Source organism: Lissotriton helveticus, chromosome 9 (assembly GCF_964261635.1).
Source record: "Lissotriton helveticus chromosome 9, aLisHel1.1, whole genome shotgun sequence".
In the NCBI taxonomy this organism is placed as follows: Eukaryota; Metazoa; Chordata; class Amphibia; order Caudata; family Salamandridae; genus Lissotriton; species Lissotriton helveticus.
This window is the reverse complement of record NC_136070.1, coordinates 694073826-694087746: the sequence shown is the minus strand read 5'-3', so window position 1 is coordinate 694087746 and position 13921 is coordinate 694073826. Positions and strand designations below refer to the sequence as shown.

Here is a 13921-nt window from a genome sequence, read left to right as displayed (position 1 = left end):
ACGGTAAGCTGACAACAGGTCTCTTCACAAACCAGAGAGCTTGTGCTGTCTGGTAGGCGAGACCTAATGAACTGCAAGTTTCTCTCACCCAGTTTTCGCCCTCAAGTTGCAAGACAAACACCAACATCCTAGGGGAAACTGTCGCAGTTCAAACCACACCATCTTCATTCACGGAGTCCAGGGATAGCCTGATGAACCTGCGCAACCTTACCCCAACTAAGGAGGTCAACCATGGGTAAACCCACAACTGTGACTTCATGCTCTGCAACAAGTAGCACCTAGATATTGTTGAACACGCCACTGAACATAAACAGTGCACATAACACAACGCACCATGTATATCACAAATGACACACACACAAATAAAAATACTATAGAAAAATATTACAGAAATATGTTTGGAAACAACACAGCGATCAACCTTGTTAACCACACAGCTAAGCAGAGATGTATCCCATACAATGCACACCTAGTAATGTCAGTGGTTTTCTATTCCTTTCTGAAGGCCTAGTGCTGTGCTTTGACTCATGTTGTACCCCTAAGGAGATAGGTCTATATATACGTGGTTCAGGCTAGACCTTATTAAATGTAAAACACACGAAGTGCCTGAGCCACACTTACTTAAAGAAATAACCTTTTAAGAGCTGGAAAATATTTATTCAAACCAACCCTGACAACATTATTCTTTGTCAATTATTTTGTTTTTTTTGGAAAATGACTTACACTTAGAATGACAAAAAAACACACTGTACATTGAAATATTTACACTTTTGTACATAATAGAAAAACAAACAATGTCAAAAATAATGTGTGAACATCATACAAAGAAATGAATACATTACACAAGAACAATAATACATACATAAACAGTCAATAAATGAGAGAAATCTAGTGATTGGGGAATATTGTCAAATAAATGACAGCAAATCTATAACGTCTGGACTGGTGAGTCCTAGTTTTCTTTGTAAATAAAGTTATATTCCAGCAATAAAACTGCCGACGCGTTTCAAGACCAGGACAGAAGTCCCCGGTCTCTCATCAGGGTTTTTATTCTTTGTGTCAGGCTCTTTTGGGGGGAGGAGGAGGTGTGCTGCTGTGTTCTGATGCACCGAGGAATTCACTTATTGTATGTGGGCAATCTTCAATTTGCCGTCCGGCGGCTTATTGCAGAGAAGGTGTAACCATCTATGGGTTTCCTTATGTATGCTTTGTTTTTTGTTAATCGCGATGATTCATCCGAACTTACACTCCTTGTAAGCACGCACTGTCTCCGCACTCAAACTCGCTTCGATCTCTATCAAGTGCTTTGACTCATAGCAGGTGTCAAGGGATAGCAATGTTCCAGAGACTGGGCTCTGAAGTGTGACGAATATCCATTATTTAGATGGCGTGTTCTGAAAATGTGAAGTAGACTTTGGTTGGATCAGCAAAAGGGGGGTGCAGGTATGTCAATAGTTGCACAGGTTTTTTAAGGCTTATCGTTGCATTTATTTGCGGATGAGGCAGAGGGGCTTGAAGGTGGCTTGAGTGCTGCTAGAGAGTAGATGGTGGAGCTTCTGTGTTCTGAACGGTTTAATGATAGAAGATTTGGTATTTTACAGAAATCAATCATAAAATATACTTAAAGAAAGATTTAGGAGCAAATGCGATATTTAACAGAATTTCAAAGAAAAAGATGAAAAGGGAGAATCACTTTTGTAGGCGGTGTGTTATAGTATTTACACACTAATAGGACAGACAGATGTCCAAATGATTGTACTTGTAAGTGACATACAGCACATTTGTGCAAAAAACAAACTTTGCCCCTAAAATCCCTCTGTACCGAGCCAACTATAAAGGACATAAGACTGCTTCCGTTCACATCTAAGGACCCGCAAAGGAACCATTAGCTACTCAGTATAAGCAGTGCCTGGTGAGTGAGAAACTTAGCAACTAACAACAGAGGTTGGGGGTTTGCTGTTTATGTTTTAAGGTCCTTGAAAACTTGGCATTTTAATGACAGATATAATTACAGCCAAGAGGCACACTCTTGGTCATTAACTAACCTGTTTGTCTTGTCCTTGCAGGTTCCCAAGACTGGAAGAAGTGGCCTGGCCTAGGTGGAAACATCTTCAAAAACATAGTCTCTTAGAAGTGGCCAGTCCATTCCTTAACTAGAGACCCTTGATAAAGAAGAACCTGAAGCCCGATACCATGGCACCACCCACCGCTTCAGCCAACAAGCCTCATGTCTGCATGTCTGCCATCGTCATTATGTCCACCATGGCAGCCCTTGATGTCTATCTGGCAGAGCAAAACATCGGCCCCAGGAAAATTGGGGTGGGCATCATGGTCCTTGTGGGAGACCTATGCTTTCTGGTGGTCCTGAGGTACGTGGCTGTCTGGGTTGGTGTTGAAGTGAAGACCGCCCAGCGTGGCTATGCCATGATCCTCTGGTTTCTCTTCATCTTTGTGCTGGAGATCAAGCTATATTTCATCTACCAGAACTATAAGGTGGACAGAAGGGTACCGGACCCACTCGCGAGGAAGACACTGACCCTGCTCTTATCCATCTGCATCCCCTCACTCTATGTCATTTTGGTGGCTACCGATCACATGGAGTATGTACAGGCTTTCCGCAAGAAGGAGGACTTGCGGAACCGTCTCTTTTGGGTGGTCATTGACCTACTAGACATCCTGGAGATCCAGGCCAACCTGTGGGAGCTGCAGAAAAAAGGGCTTCCTCTCTGGGTGGAGGGGCTCATGTTTTTCTACTGCTACAGCCTCCTCTTAATCCTTCCCTGCATCTCCCTGAGCGAGATCAGTATGCAAGGGGAGCACATAACACCGCACAAAATGATGCTGTACCCAGTCCTGAGTCTGGTGACCATCAACATTGTGACTCTCTTCATCCGTGGGGGGAACATGCTGCTCTACCAGGATCAACGGGTCTCGTCTGTCTTTATGGGCAAGAACATTTTGGCCATCTTCATCAAGGCCTGCACTGTGCTGCAATACCACAGACGCATGGCCAGTGCCAGCGGGGAGGAATCCTCCCCTAACTCTTCTTCGACACCACATCACATCCCACAGGCATCTCTGCCCACACCTCGACACACCACGTCCCTCGGTCCTGGAAACACAGAGGATCCTCCACAGGGACTATTTCACTTCTAGGAATCTTGGAGGTTGTAAGAAGTCAAGGGTAGTGAAACTAAATTCAATACTGAACAGCATTAGAGATTTTGCCTTCAATGTTGTCGAGCAACGCCCTTCAAACAGAAGGAAGATGGTTGCATACGTGGGTGGAGGTCAAGAAACCGCCATCAGAACAGGATGGAGTCACAAGTGCCTGTTCTAATCAATCACGTTTTCTTACATATTGTTTGAATAAGTTACCTGGAACACTTTTGAAGCTTGATGTCATGACTATGGCCCAGGCTCTAATGAAGCACTAAGTCCCAAGCCCTCACTGCCAAATCTTCTCTTGCTTTGTTCTGTTATCTGGTACTGCAGTCATGGTTCTTGCAACCACTCAAAATTAAGCTCCCTTCCCTAACTGCTCTATGTTTTCATTTGAAACTCTTGTACCTAAAGATGTGAGGTATGTGGCAGCACATAGCTAAATATACCGCTATCACTTCTGTATCTTGCTCAGCTTAGTTCTGGCAATCTTCTAACCACAACGAAGAAGCACTCTACCCAAAACCAGCACATCTTATTCTTAACAAATGCAATCAACTTCAAAATTAGAAGCTATCAATATGTGAGACACCACATTCTGCAATTTATTCACAAAGGTTTCTCTTTTTTGTGGTAAACCGTACCTAATATTGTGTAATATTTTCCTTACTGCACACCTTCTTCTTTCATGGAACTGTTTACTTGACTCATTAAGCAATGCCAGCGCAATCAAACATTTATGGGCACCACAAATGTCAGTGGAGGAGGGCGACATTGATTCTGGGTTCTGGCCATAGTTTTCTTTGGTCGACTAGATTCTCTACTCTTTGTTAAAAACAGTAAACACTTCAGGAAGCGCCAACAGAGAAGAAGCTCAAGATCACAAATTGGGGAAAGGGTTGTGTGTGGGGAGTCATGGCTCCCAGAATCCTTGTTGCGTTTTATTATGTTCACCACTTGTTTTCTGTTTGTGAAACACATTAAAGAAAGAACATTTATCTTAAAGTGGTTTTTATCCTGCGTGCAACCGTAAGTTTACCAGAAAGGAGCGGAGGGTGGGCACACCACACAGTGATCAGCATTTAGGGTAGCTCAAGTGGTGCCTTCCAGTGGGCTCATCGAATCTACTGCAATGTTGTTTTCGAAAGCATATGACTATGATCCTCTTTCTTTCCCCCACTCTTCTCGAGGCATCATTCTCTTTTTAATAAATAAAAAACGAATATTTTCATAGATTAAAAAAAAAATCACGTTGATATGAAAAACTTGTTCTGCCTCTTGGGAGAAAAAGCTCTTCAGCAAGGGGAATGAAAAACTCGGACAGAAGTAAAATTACCTCGGATGGATAGAAGAGACAATGCGCTTCACCACTGGACACCCCCCTCCCCACCCCCAATAGTGGGTTTAATAGGGGCTATAGTCTTTGGTAGTGTCATTCAGCGACTAAATTAACAAGCTTTCAAAAACATAGGACCATGGACTAGAACATAAACATGTCGGGTGATCATTCAATAGTAAAAAGAAGAATTATACAAAAGGTGAAGGGCAGAAATATTTAGCCAGAATTGAATATTCTTCTGCAGCAGATATGCTGCAGCTGCTTCTGGCTGCGTGGATGAGGCTTTACCTACCTTAATCTGGCAGGTACTGGCATCGGCACGATGGTTGACAAAGTATTTCCTCAAAGCATGTGAAGCACTCCTTTTTAGGTCGAGCCTGGGCAGCACTTGTGCTGCTGCGATGCATGTAGTACTGGAGTATGGCTTTGAAGCCCCGCCCCCTCTCTGCCCATATTTTAAATTGGCTTGTGTCATTGTCCTTCGTAAATGCTGGCTTCTGAATCGTTATTAGGTTTGTTAGTCCCTCCTTGGGACCGCCTTGTCTGCATTTGTTACCTCCCATAACGACTGGACCCTTTACTTGCCTTGTTACACTGTCTGCTCATCTTGGATGTGACCACTATTTTGTTTAACAATTTTCCCTATACCACCCACTATGTTGCCGCACGCCACCCACTTTTATTTTATTAACTAATGGCGATCCACTTTAACTATATCGGACGTGTTTCTTTCTTTCTTTATTTTAGCGGCACGGTCCGCTTTAAGTATAGCGGCCGTGCATACTTTTTTTGTTGTATACTACGCTCATGCAACGATTTCACATTCATGGAGGCCGCACTCCTTTCTTTAGACAAGCGGCATCTAAAGGAAGGTGTGAGGCCGCTATTAAAGTGAAAGTGCGGCATGGGCACTTTTGTCAAAGCACCCCATGCTGCGGTTTCACTTTAATGTCGTCCAAGCCCATTTCTTTAGAAGCGGTTTGTCTAAAGAAAGGGGAGCAGCCTCCATGTGGAAGAGGTGTGGCGCCGCGGCTAGGGCGACTGACTCCGGAATCTGGGGATCACGGTTCGATCCCCGGCACCGGCGGCAGATTAGCCCAGCACCATGTGACTCTGGGCAATAGCTTGCTTAATCTTCCCGACGGCCCCAGCGCCTAGAGACCCTTACGGGTGATTGTGCGCTTTACAAATGTGGATTATTATTATTATTATTATTATGAATGTGAAAGCGTTGCATGGGCGCTCGTAATTTGCAATGCAATAGGTCTTGTATTTGCGAGAGTTTAAGCTAGTGCATTGCCAATAGCTCAAACTCTCGAAAATGTGAGTCTTATTGCATTGCAAATGCTTGTTGCCATAGTCACTAGGCAAACTTCTGTGAGCATAAACCCTTTTCACTCGAGTATAGAACATCCCTTTTCTTTGATGTCCACCTCAACACCACCTCATGTTGAATCTCATTCTGTACTGTCACTTACACTGTATTAATACCCACCCTATGATCTCGCTGCCTTCCTGTTGGAAGTCTGTTGGCCCACTTATGTGAGATGCGAACATTTTCGAGTCCAGGTCCATTTACCTTCTAAGAAACTGTGAAATCGAGACCAGCAAGTCACTAAGAATCAGACTAAGGCTTGTAGACCTGTGACTGTTAAAATCTCTATAGTCCATCCTACAAAGAGGGTATGGAGGCTACAGTACAGTTCTTAAAATAAGTGGGGGGTTTCTTCCTTTCACATTGATGGATTATGAAGTTCTGCCATGTGCTGGTACTCTCTTACAGAGGTTGGATAGCCTTTTCGGTGTCTGAGACCGCAACTGTAATCTCATCCAGTCTGCCCTCCAGAACGGTGAATTTACTTTCTACATTGTCCACTTATTGTGATGCACTGTGGCCAATATGAATTTTACTGTTCCAATATGGTTGAAATGTGTCAGAGCAATCAAGCACTGGCACAAGCATTAAGGCTTGATCTATTGGCTTAGCCAATATTAGTTGCAAACTGGCACTTTTGACACTCTTTCTGAAATTCGTTTACCAACTTGTGGTCATTATTTTTAAAACACCTTATTGCAAACAGTCGTGCGCCAACGTTTTGTGTCTGCTGCACCCGATACAACAAAAGTACCTGATGGCTTATAAACTACCTGTCTGTTTCAGTAGCATGAGGTGTGGGGACAACGAAGTTTGTGAAGGGCAAGGTTGGCCCTTCGGTTATAACTTGGGCATGCATAGGATTTTGTCAGCTGAGCAGAACCAAGTACTTTATTTGTGCAAGTGGTTGCAGTTGGTGGGCACCAACACTCATGTTTGGGGATTGGGCTTATTTTTTATCATAAGACTTCTACTCAGAACAAGAGAGAGGAAGGAAAAACAGTTAGAAGAAGGGAGATAAACACAGAAAAAAACGATCACAAAGGGTGGGAGCAGGGATTCAAAAGAACCTGCAAGAGTGATAAAACGTAAGGAAGGGTAAGACGGTGGAGGAAAGCAGCAAAAAAGAGGCATGTAGTTGGAATCAAGTCTGAGCACTCTTGGTATTCGGCAACTCCAATATTTGGCAGCATCAACAGTGGGCTCCTACGAAAAGCATGGGCGCTTGTGCCCCTATTTATTAATTTTGTTTTTTATTTTACAAGTTAAGCTCTGTGAGAACTTCATTTATCAAGAACCCTGGCTCTGCAGTAGAGGCTGCTAGTTTGTCACCCAAAGTGACCATGAAATCAAGACATTGGCTGTGAAATTGCAGACAGCAGACCACACTGGAAGTCTGCAACAAGCAGAAACTGCTTCCCTAGGGACCCCTTTGAAACGTGGATTGGCAAACCAATAGGTCTTTGCTTTTAGCTTCGGCAGAGATCATATAGGCCAGTGCGATGACACATGCCCTGCCTTTTTTTTTCTAATTTAAGATTCTAAGATGGTAGATGCGAATCTAGGAGCGGTACATTATAAACACAACCAAAAAGTGCACAAAAGTGTATTTGCAAAAAGGAGTTGTGTGGTATCTTTACTGAGGAGTGCAACAAGATAAAGAATACCATTCACAGTTCTTGAACGGTCAGTAGTCAGCTCAGTTCAACTTTAAAAGGAAAAGTTAGAGAAAAATCAATCTGAACATTTTCTTGTAAGTCATTTTACCAATCCAATGTCCGAGAGGGTGAATAATGAGGTTGTACAATTGGTTAATGCACCCAGCCCAGATTCTCATTCAGCACAGCTGCTAATTTTCCCATGCAATGAATGCTTATACCCTACAGTGCCACGCACACGGACAATTTAGGATCATTTGAATAGAAACATGGCTTTTCCTACCAGATTTGGCTTACAATGCGCTTGCTGGATCTATATCTAGCTATTTCATATCACAGACCTTACAGGGTCTCTATAACTTAGCGCTGCACCTCATTGCTATTGCTCCTTTCTGGCTGTCCTACCGTACGACCTCTGAATTGTTTTTGTTGTTACAATTCTGGCGGTTTGATATAAGGGATCACTGATTTGAGACATTTACTGGTTGGTTTGAGTGAAGTGTAGCGAATATCAGAAATTATTAACTACACAGAATCTGCAAAATAACTAAAAATATGTCTAGCGACACGACTGCAGATAGGCTACAAATCAGGAAATGTTAAACTACACAAGAGTGGCTTTTAGACAGCGATCTCAGGGTATGCTAAGCAAGCTGTAACTCCTCATGAACTGAACTTTTCTTTGCATTATGGTATTTTTTCTCATGGATGTGTTGTTTCAGAATTGCATTCATATAGTGTTTCATACCCCTGACCAGGAGTCAAAGACCTTTAGGGGACGAGTAGCAAGGTACACCATGGAGGAGTACTTGGTTGGAAGAGTGTTGAACTACAGTGTGGTCTCCATGGGACCTTCTTTTCGTGTAGCATGAAATATACACAAGTGGTCTTCTTTCTTAGGTTGTTACTCTTAGGCGTGTCATGTCGAGACAGAACACATGCACTTCAAACTCATCGATTTTTTATGAATGATGATTGAAGGATTATGAGCATCCAGTGGATACAGGCCGTCAGTGCAGATGTTTTTATAATACCAGGGAGCAACAGGTGAGTAACCCACTGACATGCACTAGGGAAAATGCAGCCATAATAAATGTTCTTTAGGAGCTACAATGGAGTGAAAGAGGACAGGTCAACTGCGGTGCACTAGTTACAGCTGGCAACCGAAAACAAGCATTGACAAAGTCAATAGGTTTTGCCAATATTCAACATGTAATGGCTTTGACAATGGTTTAAGGAGGAAACGATCTCTATATAAAACAAAACTAGATGCTTTTCTGACTGGATAAATACTTCAGTTTCAAAAATTGCAAACAATTGTGTTGAAACTAAAATAGGATCATTGAGTAATTATTTGCATTTGCCACCATTGTACAGTAGCACCTTCCAAAGAAGGAAGGTTACGGAATTCAAGCACGAGAGTAAAGGTATGACCCTAAACAGTTCCATTGCTGTTCATGCAGCATTTCGGAACCTGCAGAAAAGAGGGCACTTGAAAACACTATCATGCTGGTGACCTAGTGGGCAACCACTGACTAATTCTCTACTACCTGTCCTCTCTACAAGAGGTAACACTGCTGCTACTTTTGTTACAGGGGGCGATACTGCAGCACTGCTGCAAACCCGGCCCCCAGTAACACAAGCATTTGCAATGCAATAGGTCTTGCATTTGCACATTTTTAAGCTAATTGCATTGTAAATCACAATGCCTTTTATTTATTTGTTTTCAAAACTAACACATATATAAAAGGTTTGTCATTAACAATGCCAATAGCTCAAACTCTCGCAAATGCGCGACCTATTGTATTACATCTTTACACGTTATGAATATCTAGCCAACGGTTTCACTTCATTAGCAGTAGAACAAAAAAGAAAGATAACCAGTCAACCTTTGTGAAGGACCTTACACTGCGTAGCAACACACTTTGCTGAGATTTTAGTAACTTTTGTTCTGTTTGAGCTAGAAACTATTTTTTGTTAAATCCTGCCAATTATGAAGCAAATGATGGATTGTGTGACAAATGCTACGAAATTCATAATTATGTGGAAAATACAACGGCCGTAGAAATTCAGCAGCCCTGACTACAATGCAACTGTATCCCCACTTGCTTGCCGACTTCCTAGCAATGCATACATGTGCAATGTGGTCCGTGACTTGCTGTTGCCCCATGTCAGACTGTTGAGAGGCACTACTCTACAGGGGTGTGCTCAATCAAGTGAAATAACGGCTGGCACTTCTATAAGGAGGGATAAGGTGCCACAAATAGGTGGTGCTAAATTACAAACAGACAAGTTGTCTCTAATCTCATAATAATTTTTTGCCCGGAATTCCAAAAACTCCTTGCACCGTTCCAAAGCACATCTCATGTACATTAACGTACTTCTTAGAGAGTTTGTATAGATGCAAAGTTATGTTTAGAACACAGTTGTGCGTAATGGAAAGTGGCTCATCCCGCCTGTTCAGGCACTGAGTGTACTTGTTTAATGAAATCACCAGGGGTGTTATTGGGGTGGAAACACAAGGATGTCGTGTAGTTGTACCAAAGAGCACTGGCCTCCGACAATCTCTTCTCAGAGTAAGCTATGGTGCTTAGGGATGTGGGGCTCGGGCTAGTCCAAAGGTGTGATGATGGAAGAGGGAGTGAGGAAGACTGCAGTGGTGTGTGCCACCAGTTACTCCAGGGACGTGGACTGGGGGTGTCGGAAGTGGGCGAAGGCTAGCTCAGTGATGAACACTGTCCTTACCTGAAGCGAGGGAACAGGACCAGCAGCAACCCCGGTATGCTACCATCGTGCTTTGCACGCCTCTTTAGACGAGTGAGTGCGCATGAAGGATTGAGTTTGCGACATGAATTTAAAAGGTGTGTTCATTAGGTAGCAAGAAGTCAGGCAGTGCGGGTGCTGCTCTGTGGTGCACTTCAGGCCTGGGCCTGCAGCAACCACTGCTATTTCAGGAGCAGAGCCACACAGAGTTCTGGCAATGCACCTCTAGCCTAACCAACCTCACCGCTCGCTGTTTAATTAGAGAAACAAAAAGCGTCCGCCATTGTCGAAGCCGGTGTCCCGCGAGTACTATATGGGGGGCAGCCGTTATTAAAGTGAAAGCGTACAAGGCACGCTGGAAATACAACAAGAAGTGACTGCCATAACAGAAGCGGGCGTACGTGAGTGTTATATGTATTGCTGATAAGGCACAGTGTGCTTTGCTCACCAGGGCATAGCATGTGCATGAGTGGAGTGCCGGGCTGTGCAAAAGTAAAGTAAGACACATGGCTTCTTGAAGAGAAAAACTATTGTAAAACGAAGATGAATGAATGAATGAAGTGGGATTTACACATGCGCAACTTAGCCCCATGGGCGTCAAGGCGCCTACCAATAATCTAGCTGAGTCGACGGATGTAAAGAGCTTACTGATATGCATCAACAAAAAGAATCTCACAAAATAAGGCTGTTCCTTGTGCCCTTCATTATCCAGAAACACAACAGCCTTAATTATCACCACATATTCCAAAGTCATCACAAGCAAGACATTTCTCACTCGATCGCCTTGTATTTCCCATCCAGACCCACAAGTACTTCGGGCCAAATACCATCAGGAAAAACCTCAACAATAAAAAAAAAAACAACTCTAAACACGAAATCCGTGCTTAACTGAGACCCAAGCAACCCACTGGAGAAGCTTTTACCAGGACAGTGGCTCGAGAAGGCACACTGAGTGAAGTGTGCCCCAGGTACTGCTTTCTTGCCCCTCCTTGAAAATAGTGGCTGCAGCAAGAGAAGCCCCTCGGGCAGGCTGCCCTGTCATGGTGTCTGCACCGTCGCTCACACAGTTCTTACAGCGGCCGAATACCGTGCCGTACTAGTCGCTGTAGCAGTTTCTGCAACTTCTGCTCACGTAGTGGTGACATGCCCGCCCCAGGCCACGGGAGAGCTGCTTCTGTTACAGCACATGCACATTGCGGGTCTGACCCACAGCGATGAAAGCGCTGCAGCCGTCCATACAGCAAGGAGGAAGCATATATTTAAAGACAAAGCATATCGTCCATTTAGGGAGTGCAGTGGCATAAAGCATGTAATGACCAGCATTGGCCTCATGGCCGCGAAAGTGACGCGAAAGTGAAAGAAAACAAGCATGCGAGTGGTGCGTGCAGAGAAAGCCAGATGGCGTCTGCGCGTTCACGCGCACATAACCGCAAGCTTGAGGCCAAGCTTGTGGTAGCACTTTTAAGACTCCACTCCTAAATGTCTTCCCAGGGCAGCGCATGCGCTGGCTCAGGCGAGACCTAAAACACAACCCCTACCACTCCAAAAGAGGCCCCCACTCCGGGAAAACACCTGGTGCCCACTACAGAAAGTCCGGCCCTGCCGGTACTCTTTCAGAGATGGTGGATCTAAGGGGTAACATGCCTATTACAGAGAAGACAATGAGAACCAATGCAGGGGTGCTGACTGTGCCCTGCTCGTCCCCTCCGCCAATGGCCTTTCAACTTCTAGATGCTACACACCATATATAAAACAGTGCAAGGTGGAGTTTAAGAAACAATGTGGGAGGAGGACAGGAAAAGGAACATTGGAGGAACAACACCAGAAATTTTCAGGGGAGGAGGAAAGGGCCGGAGAGTGACTACAGACATGCACTCTTCGAGAGTAAGAGTGCATGAGCAAAAGTTTAAAAGATTTTTTAAAATTACCAACTGTAGCCTGTGCAAGTGAGCGCATGAATCTTTACCCTAAAATTAGAAATCTTGTCTGCGTCTGTTGCTTAATTTACATAAATATCAGCATTTTCATGCATTCCATGCTGCTGCAGGCCACATGAAATTGAAGTGATATTCAATAAACGGGGTAGAGCGGGTGGGTTTAAAAACAACAGACCGGGAGGGGGTGGGTAATAAATAACAAGTGGGAGGAGGACAGCGGTGAAGGAGAGTATCTACATGAGTCTACATTGGAAGGACACTGGCCCCTGGAAGCAGGTCTTGGTCTAGGCTCCACAGCAGGCTGATGACTCAAGCCCAGGAGGAAGATGGACGCCCTGGCCAATAGGAAGCAAGGAAATAAGAGTGACATGGGAGACAACCAATGGTAAGTAAAGTTAAGTCGTGGGTCACTCTGAACCCCTTCTAAGATTTTTTTTCTCAGTACAAGAGATTCTGCAAGCACAGTGCAAGTGCTGTGTAGGCGAAAACTAAAGATGTATAGAGACCTCCTAGGAGTGACGTGAAAGACTACAGCCAGCATGGATACGGCAGTCACTGAAGTGATTTAATGCCACACTTCATAAAGACACTGTGGTAACCACATAGAAGTGCCAGAGAAACAGAAACACAGCATGCCCTGGATATATGCAGGCAACCTATATGATCTTCTAGGTCCACATGGAGCAACTCAGTGTAATCGTCAATTACTCACAGAAGAAGCGTCATAGCTAATGCTGTTTAGAGCCCAGAAGTGATAGAGCACCAATGTACAGTCAGGCGCTGCTGACAGCCTCCCACAGGTTGACGGACGGTCACAATCAAACGTGCAAACCAATAAAAAAATGAGACAAAAGAAGACACAGACTTTAAAGAGGCTATGGCCAAATGCCCAGTTCATATAAACAACATTCAACTATTTCACTACTCAATTTGAAGTGTCCGATTTCACCCATTGTTTGCTAGGGACATCCCTGGGGCGAGTGGGGCAGTCAAGGATATGCACTTATTACATCCAGCAGCGCCTGGAGCAACCCTAGACAAACTGGTTTCAGTCATTAATGACAAAGACTATTACCCATCTTAGAGTGATAGAGGAACAACACAGGTATGCACTAGTTACAGCAAACCAGGATAAACTCTCCACCCAGGAGTGACTAGGAGGAAACCCAGGCATGCACTGGTTACAGTTTGCCATAGTATAACTCAGGGGCAGCCAAAGACATGTCATGGAGACGGCAATGATAAATGTCCTGTAGAGCCAGTAAAGGAGTAAAATGAGGCAACCCACAGGCAGACTCTAGAGATATAGCTTAGGTACATTTTCTGTAGAGTCCATCAAAGAGAGACAGAGGGGCAACCCAAGACGTGGTGGAGGCTGCCTTGGTAAGTACTCTGTACAGATACACGCCACAATGGTTTGGAGGGAACTGAAAGATATCTGTTTTGTAAGAGGAGCTGTTCAGGTGTACAGAACGAAAGCTTCTCAGTGAGAGTGAGTGGTGCCACGTCTTTCATTGGTTTAAATGACCCTTGATGACATTTGTTCAGGAAGCAATTGTGCACAAAGGTCAAACGAGTCCGTTGCTAAAAATTGAGAAGTGGTGTCCTGAGGATGATGAAAGTCCAGGGTGAAAAGTTAACAACTTTCTCCAGGAGGTGGAACTAAAATGAAGTGTGGAATTATAGG

At 44.1% G+C, this 13921-nt stretch overlaps 1 protein-coding gene and 1 pseudogene across 3 annotated transcripts in view; one reads left to right on the top strand and one right to left on the bottom strand.

Moving 5' to 3' along the window:
• Positions 1–4167, top strand: part of LOC144782934 (transmembrane protein 121 pseudogene) — a 51478-nt pseudogene extending 47311 nt beyond the window's left edge. For both annotated transcript variants that reach the window (XR_013601321.1, XR_013601322.1), the window contains one exon: positions 2067–4167. The product of XR_013601321.1 is annotated as a transmembrane protein 121 pseudogene, transcript variant X1 (transcript). The remainder of the gene's footprint in view (positions 1–2066) is intronic.
• MRPL11 (mitochondrial ribosomal protein L11) overlaps positions 1–13921 on the bottom strand; it is an 821503-nt gene that overhangs the window by 677780 nt on the left and 129802 nt on the right. The gene's annotated exons all lie outside the window — the stretch shown is intronic.